Source organism: Drosophila sechellia, unplaced genomic scaffold, assembly GCF_004382195.2.
Source record: "Drosophila sechellia strain sech25 unplaced genomic scaffold, ASM438219v1 U_244, whole genome shotgun sequence".
In the NCBI taxonomy this organism is placed as follows: Eukaryota; Metazoa; Arthropoda; class Insecta; order Diptera; family Drosophilidae; genus Drosophila; species Drosophila sechellia.
Genome location: NW_022611187.1, coordinates 4,206 through 21,929, shown reverse-complemented (window position 1 = coordinate 21,929; position 17,724 = coordinate 4,206). Strand labels below are relative to the sequence as shown.

Below are 17,724 nucleotides of genomic sequence, written 5' to 3'. Positions count from 1 at the left end.
GGTAGGCAGTGGTTGCCGACCTCTCATATTGTTCAAAACTTATGTATTCATATGAATTTGGCAATTATATGAGTAAATTAAATAATATACATATGAAAATGATTAATTATTATATGTATAAGGGAAAAAATGATGAAATATTCCCATATTATCTTAGTATTATAGAGGAAAGACCGTTGCCGACCTCTGATATTGTTCAAACTTATGTATTTATATGATTTTGGCAATTATATGAGTAAATTAAAAAATATACATATGAAAATGGTTAATTATTATATGTATATGGGAAAAAATGCTAAGATATTCCCATATTCTCTTAGTATTATAGAGAAAAGCCATTTAAGTGAGAGGGTATAGTAGTGTAAACGACCGGAATTACGACAGAGGGTTCAAAAACTACTATAGGTAGGCAGTGGTTGCCGACCTCTCATATTGTTCAAAACTTATGTATTCATATGATTTTGGCAATTGTATGAGTAAATTAAATAATATACATATGAAAATGATTAATTATTATATGTATAAGGGAAAAAATGCTGAAATATTCCCACATTCTCTTAGTATTATAGAGAAAATCCATTATAGTGAGAGGGTATAGTAGTGTAAACGACCGGAATTACGACAGAGGGTTCAAAAACTACTATAGGTAGGCAGTGGTTGCCGACCTCTCATATTGTTCAAAACTTATGTATTCATATGAATTTGGCAATTATATGAGTAAATTAAATAATATACATATGAAAATGATTAATTATTATATGTATAAGGGAAAAAATGCTGAAATATTCCCACATTCTCTTAGTATTATAGAGAAAATCCATTATAGTGAGAGGGTATAGTAGTGTAAACGACCGGAATTACGACAGAGGGTTCAAAAACTACTATAGGTAGGCAGTGGTTGCCGACCTCTCATATTGTTCAAAACTTATGTATTCATATGATTTTGGCAATTATATGATTAAATTAAATAATATACATATGAAAATGGTTAATTATTATATGTATATGGGAAAAAATGCAGAGATATTCCCATATTCTCTTAGTATTATAGAGAAAAGCCATTTAAGTGAGAGGGTATAGTAGTGTAAACGACCGGAATTACGACAGAGGGTTCAAAAACTACTATAGGTAGGCAGTGGTTGCCGACCTCTCATATTGTTCAAAACTTATGTATTCATATGATTTTGGCAATTGTATGAGTAAATTAAATAATATACATACGAAAATGATTAATTATTATATGTATATGGGAAAAAATGCAGAGATATTCCCATATTCTCTTAGTATTATAGAGAAAAGCCATTTAAGTGAGAGGGTATAGTAGTGTAAACCACCGGAATTACGACAGAGGGTTCAAAAACTACTATAGGTAGGCAGTGGTTGCCGACCTCTCATATTGTTCAAAACTTATGTATTCATATGATTTTGGCAATTGTATGAGTAAATTAAATAATATACATATGAAAATGATTAATTATTATATGTATAAGGGAAAAAATGCTGAAATATTCCCACATTCTCTTAGTATTATAGAGAAAATCCATTATAGTGAGAGGGTATAGTAGTGTAAACGACCGGAATTACGACAGAGGGTTCAAAAACTACTATAGGTAGGCAGTGGTTGCCGACCTCTCATATTGTTCAAAACTTATGTATTCATATGATTTTGGCAATTATATGATTAAATTAAATAATATACATATGAAAATGGTTAATTATTATATGTATATGGGAAAAAATGCTGAGATATTCCCATATTCTCTTAGTATTATAGAGAAAAGCCATTTAAGTGAGAGGGTATAGTAGTGTAAACGACCGGAATTACGACAGAGGGTTCAAAAACTACTATAGGTAGGCAGTGGTTGCCGACCTCTCATATTGTTCAAAACTTATGTATTCATATGATTTTGGCAATTGTATGAGTAAATTAAATAATATACATATGAAAATGATTAATTATTATATGTATAAGGGAAAAAATGCTGAAATATTCCCACATTCTCTTAGTATTATAGAGAAAATCCATTATAGTGAGAGGGTATAGTAGTGTAAACGACCGGAATTACGACAGAGGGTTCAAAAACTACTATAGGTAGGCAGTGGTTGCCGACCTCTCATATTGTTCAAAACTTATGTATTCATATGATTTTGGCAATTATATGATTAAATTAAATAATATACATATGAAAATGGTTAATTATTATATGTATATGGGAAAAAATGCTGAGATATTCCCATATTCTCTTAGTATTATAGAGAAAAGCCATTATAGTGAGAGGGTATAGTAGTGTAAACGACCGGAATTACGACAGAGGGTTCAAAAACTACTATAGGTAGGCAGTGGTTGCCGACCTCTCATATTGTTCAAAACTTATGTATTCATATGAATTTGGCAATTATATGAGTAAATTAAATAATAAACATATAAAAATTAATATTTATTATATGTATAAAAAAAAAAATAATCATATTATATATGAATAATGGAAAAAAAATGAAATGTTCCTATAATCTCTTAATATATAAGAGAATAGACCGTATGTTGGGTGGCAAACGGAATTGAAAATACCCGCTTTGAGGACAGCGGGTTCAAAAACTACTATAGGTAGGCAGTGGTTGCCGACCTCCCGCATTATTCGAAATATTTATTTCGGATTATGTTTATATTGGTTACATAAAATAAAGTATATTATTATCCGTACAAATTTGTTTCTCAGTTCTATAGAACACGGGACTTGGCTCCGCGGATAATAGGAATATACGCTTTTTAGATAATATCGTTGAAACAAAAGTCAAGTTTCTATTATATATAGAATAACAAATCGTTTCCATATATTATCGTTAATTTTTGGAGGCAGGCAAATATTAATTTATTACCTGCCGTATAGTTGGATTATTATATCGTTACGGTATAATACAAATATGGATTCTTATGAAAGAAATATAAAATTATATATTAAATGTGGAAATATTATCATATGCGCTTGGTTTTATGTTATATATTACCAGAGAGATATATGAAAAGAGATAAATTTTAAATTTATCTTCAAAATGCAAATGATTTAACTTAATATTTATATTGGTTAAACAAAAATTGTACATGTGTGGATACAATAATTATGTATGTTGGAAATAAAATGATATTTTATAATGAAATATGTATATATAAAAAGATAAAATTATAGAAACATATATATTACAATAATTATATGAAATTCTTGTTATATTGGTAAAACAAGTATAAATTAAAAATGAAAATATGGATTACGAATGCTATATAAAAATGGCCGTAATCGAATAGATTTTTTACTTATATTTATATATTTAAAATTTTACCCAAAGGCGAAATATTGAATTTTATTCAATATAATAAAAATCATGGAATTATATAAAGTGAAAAATCTATATATCTATTATATTGCTTATTTCGATTCAAAAAATATGAATGGAATATGAAGGAAAAACATTATTCTGGTTGATCCTGCCAGTAGTTATATGCTTGTCTCAAAGATTAAGCCATGCATGTCTAAGTACACACGAATTAAAAGTGAAACCGCAAAAGGCTCATTATATCAGTTATGGTTCCTTAGATCGTTAACAGTTACTTGGATAACTGTGGTAATTCTAGAGCTAATACATGCAATTAAAACATGAACCTTATGGGACATGTGCTTTTATTAGGCTAAAACCAAGCGATCGCAAGATCGTTATATTGGTTGAACTCTAGATAACATGCAGATCGTATGGTCTTGTACCGACGACAGATCTTTCAAATGTCTGCCCTATCAACTTTTGATGGTAGTATCTAGGACTACCATGGTTGCAACGGGTAACGGGGAATCAGGGTTCGATTCCGGAGAGGGAGCCTGAGAAACGGCTACCACATCTAAGGAAGGCAGCAGGCGCGTAAATTACCCACTCCCAGCTCGGGGAGGTAGTGACGAAAAATAACAATACAGGACTCATATCCGAGGCCCTGTAATTGGAATGAGTACACTTTAAATCCTTTAACAAGGACCAATTGGAGGGCAAGTCTGGTGCCAGCAGCCGCGGTAATTCCAGCTCCAATAGCGTATATTAAAGTTGTTGCGGTTAAAACGTTCGTAGTTGAACTTGTGCTTCATACGGGTAGTACAACTTACAATTGTGGTTAGTACTATACCTTTATGTATGTAAGCGTATTACCGGTGGAGTTCTTATATGTGATTAAATACTTGTATTTTTTCATATGTTCCTCCTATTTAAAAACCTGCACTAGTGCTCTTAAACGAGTGTTATTGTGGGCCGGTACTATTACTTTGAACAAATTAGAGTGCTTAAAGCAGGCTTCAAATGCCTGAATATTCTGTGCATGGGATAATGAAATAAGACCTCTGTTCTGCTTTCATTGGTTTTCAGATCAAGAGGTAATGATTAATAGAAGCAGTTTGGGGGCATTAGTATTACGACGCGAGAGGTGAAATTCTTGGACCGTCGTAAGACTAACTTAAGCGAAAGCATTTGCCAAAGATGTTTTCATTAATCAAGAACGAAAGTTAGAGGTTCGAAGGCGATCAGATACCGCCCTAGTTCTAACCATAAACGATGCCAGCTAGCAATTGGGTGTAGCTACTTTTATGGCTCTCTCAGTCGCTTCCCGGGAAACCAAAGCTTTTGGGCTCCGGGGGAAGTATGGTTGCAAAGCTGAAACTTAAAGGAATTGACGGAAGGGCACCACCAGGAGTGGAGCCTGCGGCTTAATTTGACTCAACACGGGAAAACTTACCAGGTCCGAACATAAGTGTGTAAGACAGATTGATAGCTCTTTCTCGAATCTATGGGTGGTGGTGCATGGCCGTTCTTAGTTCGTGGAGTGATTTGTCTGGTTAATTCCGATAACGAACGAGACTCAAATATATTAAATAGATATCTTCAGGATTATGGTGCTGAAGCTTATGTTAGCCTTCATTCATGGTGGCAGTAAAATGTTTATTGTGTTTGAATGTGTTTATGTAAGTGGAGCCGTACCTGTTGGTTTGTCCCATTATAAGGACACTAGCTTCTTAAATGGACAAATTGCGTCTAGCAATAATGAGATTGAGCAATAACAGGTCTGTGATGCCCTTAGATGTCCTGGGCTGCACGCGCGCTACAATGAAAGTATCAACGTGTATTTCCTAGACCGAGAGGTCCGGGTAAACCGCTGAACCACTTTCATGCTTGGGATTGTGAACTGAAACTGTTCACATGAACTTGGAATTCCCAGTAAGTGTGAGTCATTAACTCGCATTGATTACGTCCCTGCCCTTTGTACACACCGCCCGTCGCTACTACCGATTGAATTATTTAGTGAGGTCTCCGGACGTGATCACTGTGACGCCTTGCGTGTTACGGTTGTTTCGCAAAAGTTGACCGAACTTGATTATTTAGAGGAAGTAAAAGTCGTAACAAGGTTTCCGTAGGTGAACCTGCGGAAGGATCATTATTGTATAATATCCTTATCGTTAATAAATATTTGTTATAATACAAATAAATACAATTTACCAAAATAAAAATATTACAAAATGATTCCACGGAATCAAAAGTTAAAGTCAAAATAAAATGAAGATGGCTTTTATTTTATATGTGGGGCTTGGCAACCTCATAAAAAGACTTTAACATTATTAATGTTGCTGTGCGTATTTGTGGCAGTACTTACTACAACAACGGCGTTTCCTATAAAAACAAATTCTCGAAAATGGAAATCGAAGAAACTAAACTAAATTCGAAAGTAGAAGTCGAATTAAAATAAAAATAATTTTGAATGTGTGGTAATCAAAATAAGTGTGTGTGTATATGGACCATAATATACACGCGTTGCGAATATGTATTGTTCATCTATGTTATGAGCATACGTTGGCTAATGCAACAACCTAAAATATACAATGTTTGTACCTGTCATCCATCAGGTTAATGTTTTATATAAATTTTGCAGTATGTGTCACCCAAAATAGCAAACCATAACCAGATTATTATGATACATAATGCTTATATGAAACTAAGACATTTCGCAACATTTATTTTAGGTATAAAAATAAATTTATTGAAGGAATTGATATATGCCAGTAAAATGGTGTATTTTTAATTTCTTTCAATAAAAACAATATTGACATTATATAAAATTGAATTATAAAACTCTAAGCGGTGGATCACTCGGCTCATGGGTCGATGAAGAACGCAGCAAACTGTGCGTCATCGTGTGAACTGCAGGACACATGAACATCGACATTTTGAACGCATATCGCAGTCCATGCTGTTATGTACTTTAATTAATTTTATAGTGCTGCTTGGACTACATATGGTTGAGGGTTGTAAGACTATGCTAATTAAGTTGTTTATAAATTTTTTATAAGCATATGGTATATTATTGGATTAAATAATGATTTTATTCATAATATTAAAAAAGAAATGAAAAACATTATCTCACATTTGAATGTGAAAAACGAAGAGAAATATTTTCTTTTTCAATCAAATAATACTGAGAAATGTCTAGCATAAAAAATTGAAATATTTTTCATCTAGAATTGTCTCTTATTAATGATTCGGAAAAAGAAAAATCTTGGTTTTGTTATTATTCTTCGTTGGTTCGTTAAATGGATAAAAATGACTTTGCTTACAAGAACTATTGGAACTATTTATAACGAATTTAATTGATTGTTTTATCATTTATATATAAAGAATTTATGGCAAAATATAGTTATATATACAACCTCAACTCATATGGGACTACCCCCTGAATTTAAGCATATTAATTAGGGGAGGAAAAGAAACTAACAAGGATTTTCTTAGTAGCGGCGAGCGAAAAGAAAACAGTTCAGCACTAAGTCACTTTGTCTATATGGCAAATGTGAGATGCAGTGTATGGAGCGTCAATATTCTAGTATGAGAAATTAATGATTTAAGTCCTTCTTAAATGAGGCCATTTACCCATAGAGGGTGCCAGGCCCGTATAACGTTAATGATTGCTAGATGATGTTTCCAAAGAGTCGTGTTGCTTGATAGTGCAGCACTAAGTGGGTGGTAAACTCCATCTAAAACTAAATATAACCATGAGACCGATAGTAAACAAGTACCGTGAGGGAAAGTTGAAAAGAACTCTGAATAGAGAGTTAAACAGTACGTGAAACTGCTTAGAGGTTAAGCCCGATGAACCTGAATATCCGTTATGGAAAATTCATCATTAAAATTGTAATATTTAAATAATATTATTAAGAATAATGTGCATTTTTTCCATATAAGGACATTGTAATCTATTAGCATATCCCAAATTTATCATAAAATATAACTTATAGTTTATTCCAATTAAATTGCTTGCATTTTAACACAGAATAAATGTTATTAATTTGATAAAGTGCTGATAGATTTATATTATTACAGAGCGTTAATTTTTCGGAATTATATAATGGCATAATTATCATTGATTTTTGTGTTTATTATATGCTCTTGTATGATTAACAATGCGAAAGATTCAGGATACCTTCGGGACCCGTCTTGAAACACGGACCAAGGAGTCTAACATATGTGCAAGTTATTGGGATGTAAACCTAATAGCGTAATTAACTTGACTAATAATGGGATTAGTTTTTTAGCTATTTATAGCTAATTAACACAATCCCGGGGCGTTCTATATAGTTATGTATAATGTATATTTATATTATTTATGCCTCTAACTGGAACGTACCTTGAGCATATATGCTGTGACCCGAAAGATGGTGAACTATACTTGATCAGGTTGAAGTCAGGGGAAACCCTGATGGAAGACCGAAACAGTTCTGACGTGCAAATCGATTGTCAGAATTGAGTATAGGGGCGAAAGACCAATCGAACCATCTAGTAGCTGGTTCCTTCCGAAGTTTCCCTCAGGATAGCTGGTGCATTTTAATATTATATAAAATAATCTTATCTGGTAAAGCGAATGATTAGAGGCCTTAGGGTCGAAACGATCTTAACCTATTCTCAAACTTTAAATGGGTAAGAACCTTAACTTTCTTGATATGAAGTTCAAGGTTATGATATAATGTGCCCAGTGGGCCACTTTTGGTAAGCAGAACTGGCGCTGTGGGATGAACCAAACGTAATGTTACGGTGCCCAAATTAACAACTCATGCAGATACCATGAAAGGCGTTGGTTGCTTAAAACAGCAGGACGGTGATCATGGAAGTCGAAATCCGCTAAGGAGTGTGTAACAACTCACCTGCCGAAGCAACTAGCCCTTAAAATGGATGGCGCTTAAGTTGTATACCTATACATTACCGCTAAAGTAGATGATTTATATTACTTGTGATATAAATTTTGAAACTTTAGTGAGTAGGAAGGTACAATGGTATGCGTAGAAGTGTTTGGCGTAAGCCTGCATGGAGCTGCCATTGGTACAGATCTTGGTGGTAGTAGCAAATAATCGAATGAGACCTTGGAGGACTGAAGTGGAGAAGGGTTTCGTGTGAACAGTGGTTGATCACGAGTTAGTCGGTCCTAAGTTCAAGGCGAAAGCCGAAAATTTTCAAGTAAAACAAAAATGCCTAACTATATAAACAAAGCGAATATAATACACTTGAATAATTTTGAACGAAAGGGAATACGGTTCCAATTCCGTAACCTGTTGAGTATCCGTTTGTTATTAAATATGGGCCTCGTGCTCATCCTGGCAACAGGAACGACCATAAAGAAGCCGTCGAGAGATATCGGAAGAGTTTTCTTTTCTGTTTTATAGCCGTACTACCATGGAAGTCTTTCGCAGAGAGATATGGTAGATGGGCTAGAAGAGCATGACATATACTGTTGTGTCGATATTTTCTCCTCGGACCTTGAAAATTTATGGTGGGGACACGCAAACTTCTCAACAGGCCGTACCAATATCCGCAGCTGGTCTCCAAGGTGAAGAGTCTCTAGTCGATAGAATAATGTAGGTAAGGGAAGTCGGCAAATTAGATCCGTAACTTCGGGATAAGGATTGGCTCTGAAGATTGAGATAGTCGGGCTTGATTGGGAAACAATAACATGGTTTATGTGCTCGTTCTGGGTAAATAGAGTTTCTAGCATTTATGTTAGTTACTTGTTCCCCGGATAGTTTAGTTACGTAGCCAATTGTGGAACTTTCTTGCTAAAATTTTTAAGAATACTATTTGGGTTAAACCAATTAGTTCTTATCAATTATAACGATTATCAATTAACAATCAATTCAGAACTGGCACGGACTTGGGGAATCCGACTGTCTAATTAAAACAAAGCATTGTGATGGCCCTAGCGGGTGTTGACACAATGTGATTTCTGCCCAGTGCTCTGAATGTCAAAGTGAAGAAATTCAATGCCGCTAGGGGATCAGGGGTAATTGCGAGCAGAGGGGGAGTATTTTTCTGTAATTCGTAAGTCATATCATATGGTGTGCGGAAGGGGAATTTTACTCTGTAACTCACAAGTCTCTCCTTTACTCAAGTCGACTCAAAACCTCCTCGTGGTGGTCCCCGGTAATGCTAAACTTGTTTAGCAGCTAATTTGAGCGGCAAAACTTTTCCGATGGGTTGGTTCCCCAGAGGAAATTTATTCATATTGGAACTACAAATAGAAATAACGAGCCTCGGAGCAATTTACGCAATCTGATGACGACCCGACCCTCCGTGGACATCTTCCCGGAGGACCAATATGAACCAAACGCAGCGGCTACTCTATCTAGGGTACCCTGCACAGTATGTGGCCGGTCCTTTAACAGCAAGAGAGGACTCGGTGTTCACATGCGATCTCGGCACCCAGACGAACTTGATGAAGAACGTCGACGTGTCGATATAAAGGCAAGGTGGAGTGAGGAAGAGAAGTGGATGATGGCGAGAAAGGAGGTTGAGCTCACAGCAAATGGACATAAACACATAAACAAGCAACTAGCGGTGTATTTTGCAAACCGCAGCGTCGAAGCCATCAAAAAGCTAAGACAAAGGGGCGATTATAAGGAGAAAATAGAGCAGATAAGAAGGCAATCAGCTCTCGTCCCGGAAGTTGCAAATCTAACCATAAGGCGCCGCCCTAGTAGAAGTGAGCAAAACCACCAAGTAACAACATCAGAAACAACTCCAATCACACCCTTCGAACAGTCGAACAGGGAAATTTTGCGGACACTGCGTGGGTATAGCCCCGTAGAATGCCATTCCAAATGGAGAGCCCAAGAGCTACAAACGATCATTGACAGGGCAGAGCTCGAGGGAAAGGAAACCACTCTCCAATGCTTATCGCTATATCTCCTAGGAATTTTTCCGGCACAGGGTGTACGTCACACTCTGACGAGACCTCCTCGGAGGCCTCGAAATAGGAGAGAAAGCAGAAGGCAGCAGTATGCTGTCGTCCAGCGTAACTGGGATAAGCATAAAGGAAGATGCATCAAGTCCTTGCTAAATGGAACTGATGAGTCGGTAATGCCAAGCCAAGAAGTAATGGTTCCTTACTGGAGAGAAGTAATGACTCAGCCTAGCCCAAGCTCTTGCAGTAGAGAAGTGATACAAATGGATCACTCGCTTGAGAGGGTTTGGTCTGCTATTACAGAGCACGACCTTCGGGCATCAAGAATCTCATTATCTTCCTCTCCGGGGCCTGACGGGATAACTCCAAAAACAGCCAGGGAGGTGCCGTCAGGTATTATGTTGCGAATAATGAACCTAATTCTATGGTGCGGCAATCTACCACACTCTATCCGACTGGCCAGAACCGTCTTCATCCCGAAGACGGTGACGGCGAAGCGACCGCAAGACTTTCGTCCAATATCGGTGCCTTCAGTCCTGGTAAGACAGCTAAATGCAATATTGGCAACCCGGTTGAACTCATCAATCAATTGGGACCCGCGCCAGCGGGGCTTCTTACCTACCGACGGATGTGCCGATAACGCGACGATAGTTGACTTAGTCTTGAGGCATAGCCATAAGCACTTTAGATCTTGCTACATTGCAAATTTAGATGTAAGCAAGGCATTCGATTCTTTATCGCATGCATCTATATATGACACCTTACGTGCTTATGGTGCGCCAAAGGGCTTCGTTGACTACGTACAGAATACGTACGAGGGTGGCGGTACCAGTCTCAATGGGGACGGTTGGAGTTCAGAGGAATTCGTCCCTGCTAGAGGAGTGAAGCAGGGTGACCCTTTGTCTCCTATTCTATTTAACTTGGTAATGGACAGGTTACTTAGAAACCTACCCAGCGAAATTGGTGCCAGAGTCGGAAATGCCATTACTAACGCGGCCGCGTTTGCAGATGATTTGGTACTATTTGCTGAAACTCGAATGGGACTTCAAGTATTGTTGGACAGAACGTTGGATTTTCTATCTCTCGTCGGCCTCAAACTTAATGCCGACAAATGTTTTACCGTTGGCATTAAGGGCCAGCCGAAACAGAAGTGTACCGTGCTAGAGGCACAGAGCTTTTACGTAGGCTCAAGGGAGATTCCATCATTGAAGCGAACGGACGAGTGGAAGTACTTAGGCATCAACTTCACTGCAACCGGGAGGGTTCGATGCAATCCGGCCGAGGACATTGGTCCGAAGCTACAAAGATTGACAAAGGCCCCCCTCAAACCACAACAGAGGATGTTCGCCCTTAGGACTGTCCTTATCCCACAGCTCTATCACAAGTTAGCCCTTGGGAGTGTGGCGATAGGCATCCTACGAAAAACTGACAAACTAATACGATACTATGTGCGAAGATGGCTAAATCTTCCGCTGGATATACCGATAGCATTCATTCACGCACCCCCAAAAAGTGGAGGTCTCGGAATTCCATCACTTAGATGGGTAGCTCCAATGTTAAGGCTAAGACGTTTGAGTAATATTAAATGGCCTCACCTCACGCAAAACGAGGTAGCCAGCTCTTTCCTCGAAGCAGAAAAACAACGGGCCCGAGATAGATTATTAGCAGAACAAAATGAATTGTTATCGCGTCCGGCAATAGAAAAATATTGGGCGAACAAATTGTACCTCTCAGTTGATGGTAGCGGACTCCGTGAAGCAGGCCATTGGGGCCCGCAACACGGGTGGGTTAATCAACCCACGCGTTTACTAACAGGAAAGGAATATATAGACGGTATTCGTCTGCGGATAAATGCCCTACCCACGAAGTCTCGTACTACAAGGGGAAGGCACGAATTGGAACGACAGTGTCGTGCAGGATGTGACGCTCCCGAAACAACAAACCATATTATGCAAAAATGTTACCGATCGCATGGGAGGCGCATAGCTAGACACAACTGCGTAGTAAATCGAATCAAGCGGGGACTTGAGGAGAGAGGCTGCGTAGTCATTGTTGAACCAAGTCTGCAGTGCGAATCCGGTCTTAATAAACCAGACCTGGTGGCACTACGACAAAATCACATTGATGTGATCGACATACAAATTGTGACAGACGGACACTCTATGGATGATGCACACCAGCGCAAAATCAATAGATACGACAGACCGGACATACGAACTGAGTTGCGTCGCAGATTCGAAGCCGCAGGTGACATTGAATTCCATTCTGCCACCCTGAACTGGAGGGGGATCTGGAGTGGTCAATCCGTTAAAAGATTGATAGCGAAGGGTCTCCTCAGCAAATATGATAGTCATATCATTAGCGTCCAGGTTATGAGAGGCAGTCTCGGTTGTTTTAAACAGTTCATGTACCTGAGCGGGTTTTCCCGAGATTGGACTTAGCTAAAACGTTTGGTTCAAAACATTTGCTTGCTGTCTTGGCATAACATCAATAAAGGCATAAACATCGCAAATAATGGTAATATATAAATTGGCTATGAGGATGGTTTTAGTACGTAGGCGTTGCGGAACTTCGGTTCAGATAGAGCAATGAATCGTGCATGCTAGGAAACTGAAGTGTTGACAGACCTAGTATCTTTCGATAGATTTCCATACCTCCGCGATCAAAAAAAAAAAAAATAGCCAAATGCCTCGTCATCTAATTAGTGACGCGCATGAATGGATTAACGAGATTCCTACTGTCCCTATCTACTATCTAGCGAAACCACAGCCAAGGGAACGGGCTTGGAATAATTAGCGGGGAAAGAAGACCCTTTTGAGCTTGACTCTAATCTGGCAGTGTAAGGAGACATAAGAGGTGTAGAATAAGTGGGAGATATTAGACCTCGGTTTGGTATCGTCAATGAAATACCACTACTCTTATTGTTTCCTTACTTACTTGATTAAATGGAACGTGTATCATTTCCTAGCCATTATACGGATATATTTATTATATCTTATGGTATTGGGTTTTGATGCAAGCTTCTTGATCAAAGTATCACGAGTTTGTTATATAATCGCAAACAAATTCTTTAATAAAACGATGCATTTATGTATTTTTGATTTGAAAATTTGGTATAACTCCAATTACTCAGGTATGATCCAATTCAAGGACATTGCCAGGTAGGGAGTTTGACTGGGGCGGTACATCTCTCAAATAATAACGGAGGTGTCCCAAGGCCAGCTCAGTGCGGACAGAAACCACACATAGAGCAAAAGGGCAAATGCTGACTTGATCTCGGTGTTCAGTACACACAGGGACAGCAAAAGCTCGGCCTATCGATCCTTTTGGTTTAAAGAGTTTTTAACAAGAGGTGTCAGAAAAGTTACCATAGGGATAACTGGCTTGTGGCGGCCAAGCGTTCATAGCGACGTCGCTTTTTGATCCTTCGATGTCGGCTCTTCCTATCATTGTGAAGCAAAATTCACCAAGCGTTGGATTGTTCACCCATGCAAGGGAACGTGAGCTGGGTTTAGACCGTCGTGAGACAGGTTAGTTTTACCCTACTAATGACAAAACGTTGTTGCGACAGCATTCCTGCGTAGTACGAGAGGAACCGCAGGTACGGACCAATGGCACAATACTTGTTCGAGCGAACAGTGGTATGACGCTACGTCCGTTGGATTATGCCTGAACGCCTCTAAGGTCGTATCCGTGCTGGACTGCAATGATAAATAAGGGGCAATTTGCATTGTATGGCTTCTAAACCATTTAAAGTTTATAATTTATTTTATAAACGACAATGGATGTGATGCCAATGTAATTTGTAACATAGTAAATTAGGAGGATCTTCGATCACCTGATGCCGCGCTAGTTACATATAAAAGCATTATTTAATACAATGACAAAGCCTAGAATCAATTGTAAACGACTTTTGTAACAGGCAAGGTGTTGTAAGTGGTTGAGCAGCTGCCATACTGCGATCCACTGAAGCTTATCCTTTGCTTGATGATTCGATAAATAAATGATTTTTTCCTGTAGCCAAACACCTCGTCATCAATTTAGTGACGCATATGATATTGTCCCTATCATATAATTAATATAAAGACTTTAATGGATTGTGTCAAGTTGCCAAACACCTCGTCATCAATTTAGTGACGCATATGATATTGTCCCTATCATATAATTAATATAAAGACTTTAATGAATTGTGTCAAGTTGCCAAACACCTCGTCATCAATTTAGTTATTTTTTTTTTTTTTTTTTTTTTTAGCGTGCGTTTATTTATTTAAAATCTGTCCTAGTGGACAATAATTAAATGGTTTTGCGGGGGAACATTAGCTTAAGGGATACTATTGTACATGTATTTGTGGCGGGTTTTATATGTGTTGTCTATTGTTGTGGAAGATCGAGAGGGTGTCTCCTCATGAGACGTCTGCTTGTTTGGCTATTGTCTAACAGGTTGGTGGCGAGGTGGTTAGGGTGGTTTTCGAGCCTTTTCAGGTATCTCTCGCTGAGCCTGGAGATTTCATCAGCGACTTGTGGGATTCCAAGTTCCCTATGTATGGCGACATTCTCGTGGTAGGGATGCGCATTACAGGCAATTCTCAAGCACCTATTCTGGAACCGCTGTATACGCAGGCGATTCGTGTGGCTTGCCGTGCCCCATAGCTGTATCCCGTAGGTCCAGATGGGCTTGAGAATTGCCTTGTACACCAGGATTTTGTGGTTCTGCCTTAGCTTGGACCCTCTCCCAATAAGCCAATGCATCTGCCTCAGACGCGCATCGGCCTGTATGCGTTTGCTGACGATGTGGGGACGCCAAGTGAGCCTGCGGTCCAGGGTAAGTCCTAGGTACTTGGGTGCGGGTGCGTTGGGAATGATGACTCCGTTTAGCGTGACCGGTGGGCAGTCTCCTCTCCTTAGTGCAAATGTTGTTTGGGTAGATTTTTCCGCGTTCACTACGATGTTCCACCTGCTGAGCCAGGGATGTAGCGCGTCCATTTGCCTTTGGATTGTTTCGGAGGCTTCTCGTGGGTCGGATGAGGAGGCGAGGAAAGCCGTGTCATCTGCATAAGTCGCTATAGTTAGGTTCCTGGAGGGGATTATGGGAAGGTCTGCGGTGTAAAGGGTGTACAGTATTGGTCCGAGCACACTGCCTTGCGGAACTCCAGCTCTGATCAGTCTGGGTAGGCTTATTGCACTTCCGCATCTGACTTGGAATGCTCTTCCCTCAGTGTAGGATTTGAGGAGGGTAAAATGGGGGCTTGGGAGGTAGGATTTGAGTTTATGGAGGAGTCCAGGATGCCAAACTCTGTCGAATGCCTGCTTCACGTCGAGCATTACAGCGCAGCAGTATTTCTTTTGCTCGAATGCCTCGAGGATCCGTTCGACTAGCCGGTGGCATTGCTCTGGTGTTCCGTGGGAGCGCCTGAAGCCAAACTGGTGATCGGGGATCAAACCAGCCTCATCCAGTACTGGCAATACTCTGCGCAAAAATACTCTTTCGAGTATTTTGGAGAGGATTGCCAGCAAACTAATCGGACGATAGGAGGCGAGATTGGCTTCAGGCTTACCAGGCTTGAGGAGGACAATAACCTCTGCTCTTTTCCACTCTTCCGGGAAGTACCCTAGCCGGAAGCAGCTGTTGTAAATGCTGGCCAGCATTTGTGTGCAGCGGGATGGGAGCATTTTTAGGGCCGCCGCATCTATACGATCCAGGCCTGGAGATTTGTTGTTCTTCAGTAGAGCAATCTCCTGCGCAACTTCCTCAGGGTCGACTGGTTCCAACGGGGGACCGGGAGAGCTTGGGCTATTGAGAAACCGGGCTGTTTCAGCATGTTCTTCGGCAGTGCAGCAGTCGAACGGAGAGAAGGCGTTGTAAAGGTGTTCGGCGAAAGCTTCTGCTCTTTCAGCATCCGAAAGGCACCAGGATCCATCTGCTTTGCGCACTGCGGAAACCTTTTTGGCTGGTCGTTTAATGTGGCGGGTGACGTTCCACAGATTGTGGTCTGGGTCCCCGGGAGAGAGTTCCTCGAGGAATCTGAGGAAGGAGTCCTGGCGTAGGCTGGAGATCTTGTCCTTCAACTCCTTTGTGGCGTGATTGAGCGCTGTTTTGTCTCTTGGATTGCGCGTCAAGAACCAAACTCTCCTGAGACGCCTCTTCTCAGTCACGAGTGCCGCAATTTCCGGGGACCAGAGGTGGAGGTCCCTGCTAGGTGTTCTCGCAGTCTTTGGTGGCGGTGGGCTTGCGAATTCCGCAGCGTTTTGCATCTGCCTGGTGAGATTCCCGATAGCTTCATCAATGTTCCTGGGTGTGTTGAGGATGGGGTTCGGATTGACGGTGGAGAGCATCCAGGACGCGAACTTGGCGGCGTCGGTATATTTTCCAGTGAGCCTTCTGAGCGGGGTTTTCCTGAGGACTGGCGTGTTGATTAGCACGTTTATTGCACAGTGGTCTGACAGGAGATCAGCATTTGTTGTGCAGCTGATCTTCGCATGCCCTATGCCTTTCGACACAGCAAAGTCCAGTAGGTCTGGAGTCTTGAGGGGATTCGTTGGCCAGTGAGTGGGCTCGCCAGTGGAGTGGCAGTCCAGTCGGTGGCGTTGCAGGTACCCAAACAGAGTTTTCCCTTTGGGGTTGTTGGCGCGCGATCCCCACCAAGAATGTTTGGCGTTATAATCTCCAGCTGCTATGAAGCGGGGCCCAAAATGCTCGAAGAACTCACTGAGGTGAGATGCTGTTATGCGGTATCTGGGGGGAAAGTAGACCGCTCCAATGTCTAAATCTCCTTGCGGGCTGACAATCCTGATGACAGGACATTGTGCCCAGTCTTGCTGAAACGCGGGCAGCTCTAGGTATTGAATACCGCTCCTGATGAGGATGGCTGCTCCACCGCGTGCTCTGCCAGAAGGATGGTCTGCATGGATGAGGTCATATCCGCTGATATTAAAGTGGGATCTGGGGGAGAAGTGGGTTTCGGCTACGAGTAGGATATCGATCTGGTGGGTCTTCAGATGGTGCTCGACTATGGCCTTGCTGTTCTGCAGGCCGTTCGCATTCCAGACGACTAGGTGGAGCTTTAGTTGCATGACTTGCTGTTGAGAATGGTGGCCACCAGCTGTGTCATCTGGGTGAACATGCGCTCCATCATCCTTTCCATCATTCCTTCCATGCGAGCGAACATCGCTTCTATCTGACCGGAGTGTGGGGTTTCTGTTTGGGTTTGGACTGGGGTTGTGGGATTCTGCGGTGCTGCGTGCACTCCGTTGAGGGCGTCTCGGTAGCTCCTGCCAGAGGTGACGTTTGGTGATGCCACGGGCGGCGCCTTGTTAGCATTAGCGACGGGCCTTGTTTTCGGAGCAGCGAGTGCTTTGGCCCTTTTGTATGCAGGGCATCCCTTGAAAGACGCAGGATGGTCCGCCTGGCAGTGGAAGCAGCACGCTTTGTCGTCCTCCCTCTTCTCACATGCCCTCGATTCGTGAGGGCCTCCACACTTTAC

At 40.6% G+C, this 17,724-nt stretch overlaps 2 non-coding genes and 1 pseudogene across 2 annotated transcripts; all 3 read left to right on the top strand.

The window, feature by feature from the left end:
- Positions 1 to 3,468: 3,468 nt before the first annotated feature.
- On the top strand, positions 3,469 to 5,464 carry LOC116802912. The gene has a single exon (XR_004363246.1). It is a non-coding gene; the product is annotated as a small subunit ribosomal RNA (ribosomal RNA).
- A 687-nt stretch (positions 5,465 to 6,151) lies between these two features.
- Positions 6,152 to 6,330, top strand: LOC116802904. The gene has a single exon (XR_004363241.1). It is a non-coding gene; the product is annotated as a 5.8S ribosomal RNA (ribosomal RNA).
- Positions 6,331 to 6,724: 394 nt separating this feature from the next.
- On the top strand, positions 6,725 to 14,239 carry LOC116802906 (annotated as a pseudogene).
- Positions 14,240 to 17,724: the final 3,485 nt, after the last annotated feature.